Genomic DNA, 5,812 nt, shown 5'->3' with positions numbered 1-5,812 from the left:
GCCGCCGCCGCCCGCCCGCCGCCGCTCCACCCGCGCCACTCTCCCCTCCCTCACCCGTCCCCCCTCCCCGCCGCTCCATCCCCTCCCCTTCCCTCCCCTTCTCGCGCCACCGCCGCCACGCATCTGCCGCCCGCCCGCCCGTTGTCGTGGTTCTAAGCCTGACAGTAGAGTGGGGGGTAGGTATGGAGAGGCAAGGTCCTAGCTATGGAGAGGTTGTAAACACAAGGGATGTACGAGTTCGGGCCCTTCTCGGAAGAAGTAATAGCCCTACGTCTCGGAGCCCGGAGGCGGTCGAGTGGATTATGAGTATATGAGTTACAAGGTGCCGAACCCTTCTGCCTGTGGAGGGGGGTGGCTTATATAGAGTGCGCCAGGACCCCAGCCAGCCCACGTAGGAGAGGGTTTAAGGTGAGTTAAGTCTGGGGCGTTACTGGTAACGCCCCACATAAAGTGTCTTTACTATCATAAAGTCTACTTCATTACAGGCCGTTGCAGTGCAGAGTGCCTCTTGACCTTCTGGTGGTCGAGTGAGTCTTCGTGGTCGAGTCCTTCAAGTCAGTCGAGTGTGTCCCTCGTCGGTCGACTGGAAGGTGACTTCTTCTAAGGGTGTCCTTGGGTAAGGTACTTGGATCAGGTCCATGACCCTACCCTAGGTACATAACCCCATCATTAGCCCCCGAATGGATTGAGGCTTCGAGTGAGGAAGGAGTTGATGTTGTTTCCGATTAACCTTTGCGCTCTGGTCGTGCGTTGTCCTGGACCAAAGAATCTCTTCGCCGACAGGGAGCAACTTGCCTTCAGTCGACTCGATCCATTCTATTTTTGCGTCGAGTGATCTTTCGGACTTTGACGATCTCCGAGCGACGGATCGCTGGAAACACCGCGTCTGACAGACTGATTTGCTGTTCGCGGATTCCGCGGGATGCGAAATTTGGGGACGCGCGCGAAGCGGGGCGGACCGCGACATTCGGATGGGACGGGGCATAGATGCCTCGATCTCTGCGCCGCCTTTTTCGCCACGTATCCCGTCTGCATAACTGCTCCCAGATATGATTAGATCGACGGGCCCACCTGTCATCCACTCGGAAGAGACCTTATAAATGTGCCCGGCGAGGATTTCTGTGCTGCGCCTCAGCATTCTCTCCCTCTCTCTGCTTTCTTCTTCCCCGCCCAGCGTGCTCGCTCTCGCCCCCGCACCACTTCCCTTCGCGCATCTCGCCGGCGACCATGGCCAAGGAGAAGACGGCGGCGCTGGAGCGTGCAAAGAAGGCGTCGGCGTCGGAGAAGGCAAAGGGGAGATCCACCAGCCACGGAGGGTCTTCGTCCAGATCCCGCCTGCCGAAGGGCTGGGTCCAAGGAGACTGGATCCAGTCGACCATCACAGAGAACGACCTCCTCGACATGGCCAACGAGGGCTTGATCCCCCACGGAGCTGCGAGGCTTCCGGGGAAGGAGTGGCAGCCCCAGCCAGAAGAGGGTGAGTGTGTGCTTTTGGCCACCCATGTTGATCGTGGGTTTTCCTTGCCGCCGAGTGTTTTCTTTCATGGCTTCTTGAATTTCTTCGGAGCGCAGCTCCACCACTTTACCCCAAACTCCATTGCCTATCTTGCTGCGTTCATGTCCATGTGTGAGGGTTTCTTGGGCTGTCGATCGCACTGGGGTTTGTTCAAACATATATTCACGTGTCGCTCCCAGACCGTGAAGAAGGCGAGCCCAGGTGATGAGAGAACCCGAGTCGTCCAAATGTGCGGGGGTCTGGGGATCCAGGTGAGGAATAAGAGCACCTTCCCGCCCATGACCTTTCCCGAGTCGGTCAGAGGCTGGCAGTCGACCTGGTTCTACTGCCGGGACCAGTCGACGCCGGGGCAGTCGAGTGGACTCCCACAGTTTACCATGGACCGAGTGAACAAGCCCTCCTCTCTGAAGTTGATTCCGGAGGAGAAAGCTGATGTGAAGATGTTGATGGAGCGCGTGGTGTAGTTGGTTCGGGAGGGAGTGACGGGCATGGACCTCTTGGAGGTCTTCCTCAGGCGTCGCATCCAGCCTCTTCAGTTCCGGAGCCACTGCATGTGGTTGTACTGTGGGACCGAAGACGAGACTCGAGTTCATCCAGAAGCAGTCGACGATGTCACTCTGGAAAGATGGATGGTAGCCGTTACCGGAAACAAAGACAACCCACGCGGAGCCAGAAGGATTCCTCCACTCGACCACAACAGCGATCCAAACAAGGTACATTTGCTCTGCCCTCCACTGCGTTCTTGTCGCATTCATTTCTGTTTATCCTGACGACTGGTCGACTGATCCTTGTCTTGATATCTGCTAGGCTCTCACCGAGCTGTACTCGATGCCCAATGGGGCACAAACTCCGACTGAGGAGGGCGAGGCGAGCGGGGGTGAGAGCCAGGAAGAGGAGGAGTGGGACTCGGACGTTGCAGGGGATGACGACGACGATGATGATGACGACGGCGATGACGATGACGTTGAAGACGAGGAGGAAGAGGAGGAGAAGGTCGTACCACCGCGCTCGGAAAGGCGGTCGAAGCTTGTCCACGACCCTTCAACCGAACGTGGTAAGGGGGTTGCGACCACTACTCAGTCGACCAAGCGCCCCCGGACCATCTCTCCGGTGCCGACTGAAAAGGCGCCGAAGCAGCCCAGGGCGGCCTCGTCGAAGCCGATCAAGCTCCTGCCGAAGATGAAGGTGTCCATCCCTACCATATCAGGGTAATCGTGTTGTTTGAATCTTCTCATTTTGTGTGAACTTTGTCTCTGGTCGACGCTGAAGTTAGTCGACTGATCCTTTGGAGTTGCAGTGCTGCTACTTCTGAAACCTTGGCCCGGGCTGATGACCACGAGATGGAGGACGCAGCAACTTCGAACCCAGGTACTGTATTCTTAACGCCGTTCTTAGTCGACTGACTCGCGATCTCTGATCCTGATTCTTCTCCGCAGCTCCACCCAATACTGTTATCAATCTTCCTGATGATGATGAGGATGAAGAGCCGCTGAAGCGCAGGAGGAGTCGGAAAGCGTCCGCCAGTAAGGTGCCTCAGGATGTGACGGCGCCTGAGATTCTGACTGTGGAGGAAGAGAACACCACTCGACACACGGTGTCCTTCGCAAATCCACTGACGAGTGCTCAGCAGCCCTCCCTCTTCACGACGCACCACGTCCCAGAGGACCAAGCTGGCGCAGCAAAGGAGGCGATACGCCAGGCGGGACTCATGATGGAGCAGCTGAAGACCATCCGGGACGCGAGCCAGGCAGCTTATGACGTCAGTTCTGCCCTCCAAAGCAATGTTCAGGTCAGTCGACCACCGTTTGTTCTGTTGGATATGCTGCCAAAAACTTTTCCTTTCCGGAATTTATAGTAGTCACCCACTGGGTGTTGTCGATTGAGCTCCGTATTAGCGGGGGCACGCTGAGTGCACCCGCTGGGTGTAGTCCCCAAGGCTAAGGTCGATTGCTGGCAGTCGGCCTTAGGCTTTATAATTTCAGTCTTTCTGTCATTGGACCAGTCGACTGGACGACTTTGTCTTTAATAGGATTAGTGGGGGCACGCTGAGTGCACCCACTGGGTGTAGTCCCCAAGGCTAGGGTCGACTGCTGGCAGTCGGCCTTAGGCTTTATGATGTTAATCTTTCTGTCAGTCGACTATGTCGACTGGATTTCACAAACCGGTGGGGGCACGCTGAGTGCACCCACTGGGTGTAGTCCCCGAGACTGTGGTCGACTGCTTGCAGTTGATCACAGTCTTAGAGAAGGCATCTCGCACTTTTTTTTTTGAGGTCGACTGGTCGACTTTGTCTTCAACAGGATTAGTGGGGGCACGCTGAGTGCACCCACTGGGTGTAGTCCCCGAGACTACGATCGAATGCTTGTATTCGGCTGTAGTCTTAGAAACGTGAGTTTTTCCCTTTTTCACTCGGAAGTGAATTATATTTGACATTTAGTCGATTGGTTCTTCGCAGAACTCTTGTGATCTTGTGGCTCGCTACTCAGAGCTGGAACACAAGCATACTCAAGTCGAGCTGAGCTTGAAGCTGGTTCAGGAGAAGCTGACAAAGGCAAAGGAGGAGACCGAAGGTATGTTTGGTGAGACCCTGACGACTGCTTTTCCCCTTGCTTGTTTCAAAATCTGATCTTGTTGTAACTTGCAGGTAAGGTAAGGGAGGCCCAGCAGAAGAAAGACCTTGAGCTAGCTGAGAAGATCAAGCTTGCTGACGAGAAGTTAGCTTCAGTCACCAAGCTTGAACAAGACAATACCAATCTGAAAGCTGCTCTTGGGATTGCCAACAAGGAGATCAGTCGACTGAAAACTGATAAAGCTGCCCTGACCGACCAAGTCAGCAAATTGACTGGGAAGAAAACTGATCTGGAGGCCTTCCTGAGTGGACTTGCCAAGAAGCTGTTTCTTATGCTTGAAGGTAAACCTCTATGCTTGGCAGACATTTCCAATTGTGATTTTTCCATTCGACCATCCCCTTGACTTAGTGGTCACCCTTGCAGAATTTTGTCAAAACTTTGAAGAAGAAACTAGCCGGCTGGAGCCAAACCTCGACCCCGTCAATTCTCCGGTGAACGACGAAGTTGCCATGGAAGTTTTCCGACTGGAGTCCCGTGTTGCAGCTGTCGTGGACTATCTCGCAAGGCTGAAGGCCGCCACATCGCGCATCGACTCGACGCTCTGGCCTGAGGAGACACTTCAGAATGACCTTGAGTCGCTGATGGCCCGCTTGAACACGATCCCTGGTCGAGTGCAGGAGTGGAAGAAGTCCTCGGCTCGGTGTGGTGCAGATGTCGCTCTGTGTCTGGCCCGAGTCCACTGCAAAGATGCGCGAGAAGAGAAGCTGGCGGCCCTTCAGGTGGCCAATACCAAGAAGCACGACTTCAGGTCCTTTATGGAAACTTTCCTTGCAGCTGCCACTCGGATCGCCGACGGAATTGACCTTGATGAATTCGTTGCACCTTCCAGCCCTCCACAGGAGGGGTAAAAAACCTCTTCTGGCTCGACGCTTTAAATTTGCCTCGGTATGCCGAGTGGAATTGTAACCGACAAACCTTAACGGGCTTAACGCCTGAGCACTTTCGGTTCCTTTAGATATCGATTCAAACTTGAATTTGGTTCGAAATGTCTCTTGCAGGTTCAAGGCAAGGCGCCTTTATTGCAATCGACTTATTCTTTAGTCCACTTAGGCGAGCACTGGGCCGCAGCTAAGCCTCCGAGTGGAAGTCTGGCTTACCACTCGGTAGGATTTTTATAACTTAGGCGAGCACAGGGCTGCAGCTAAACCTCCGAGTGAGAGGGTTGCTCCTCACTCGGTAGGATTTTTATAACTTAGGCGAGTGCTTGGACTGCAGCTAAGCCCCCGAGTGAGAGGGTTGCTCCTCACTCGGTAGGATTTTTATAACTTAGGCGAGCACGGGGCTGCAGCTAAGCCTCCGAGTGAGAGGGTTGCTCCTCACTCGGTAGGATTTTTATAACTTAGGCGAGCACAGGGCTGCAGCTAAGCCTCCGAGTGAGAGGGTTGCTCCTCACTCGGTAGGATTTTTATAACTTAGGCGAGTGCTTGGACTGCAGCTAAGCCCCCGAGTGAGAGGATGGCTCCTCACTCGGTAGGATTTTTATAACTTAGGCGAGTGCTTGGACTGCAGCTAAGCCTCCGAGTGAGAGGGTTGCTCTTCACTCGGTAGGATTTTGATAAACTTAGGCGAGTGCTTGCACTGCAGCTAAGCCCCCGAGTGGAAGGCTGGCTTACCACTCGGTAGGATTTTGATAAACTTAGGCGAGTCCTTGGACTGCAGCTAAGCC

Source organism: Triticum aestivum, chromosome 4B (assembly GCF_018294505.1).
Source record: "Triticum aestivum cultivar Chinese Spring chromosome 4B, IWGSC CS RefSeq v2.1, whole genome shotgun sequence".
Lineage (NCBI taxonomy): Eukaryota > Viridiplantae > Streptophyta > Magnoliopsida > Poales > Poaceae > Triticum > Triticum aestivum.
The sequence above is the reverse complement of the archived record's forward strand: the minus strand, read 5'-3'. Positions refer to the sequence as shown.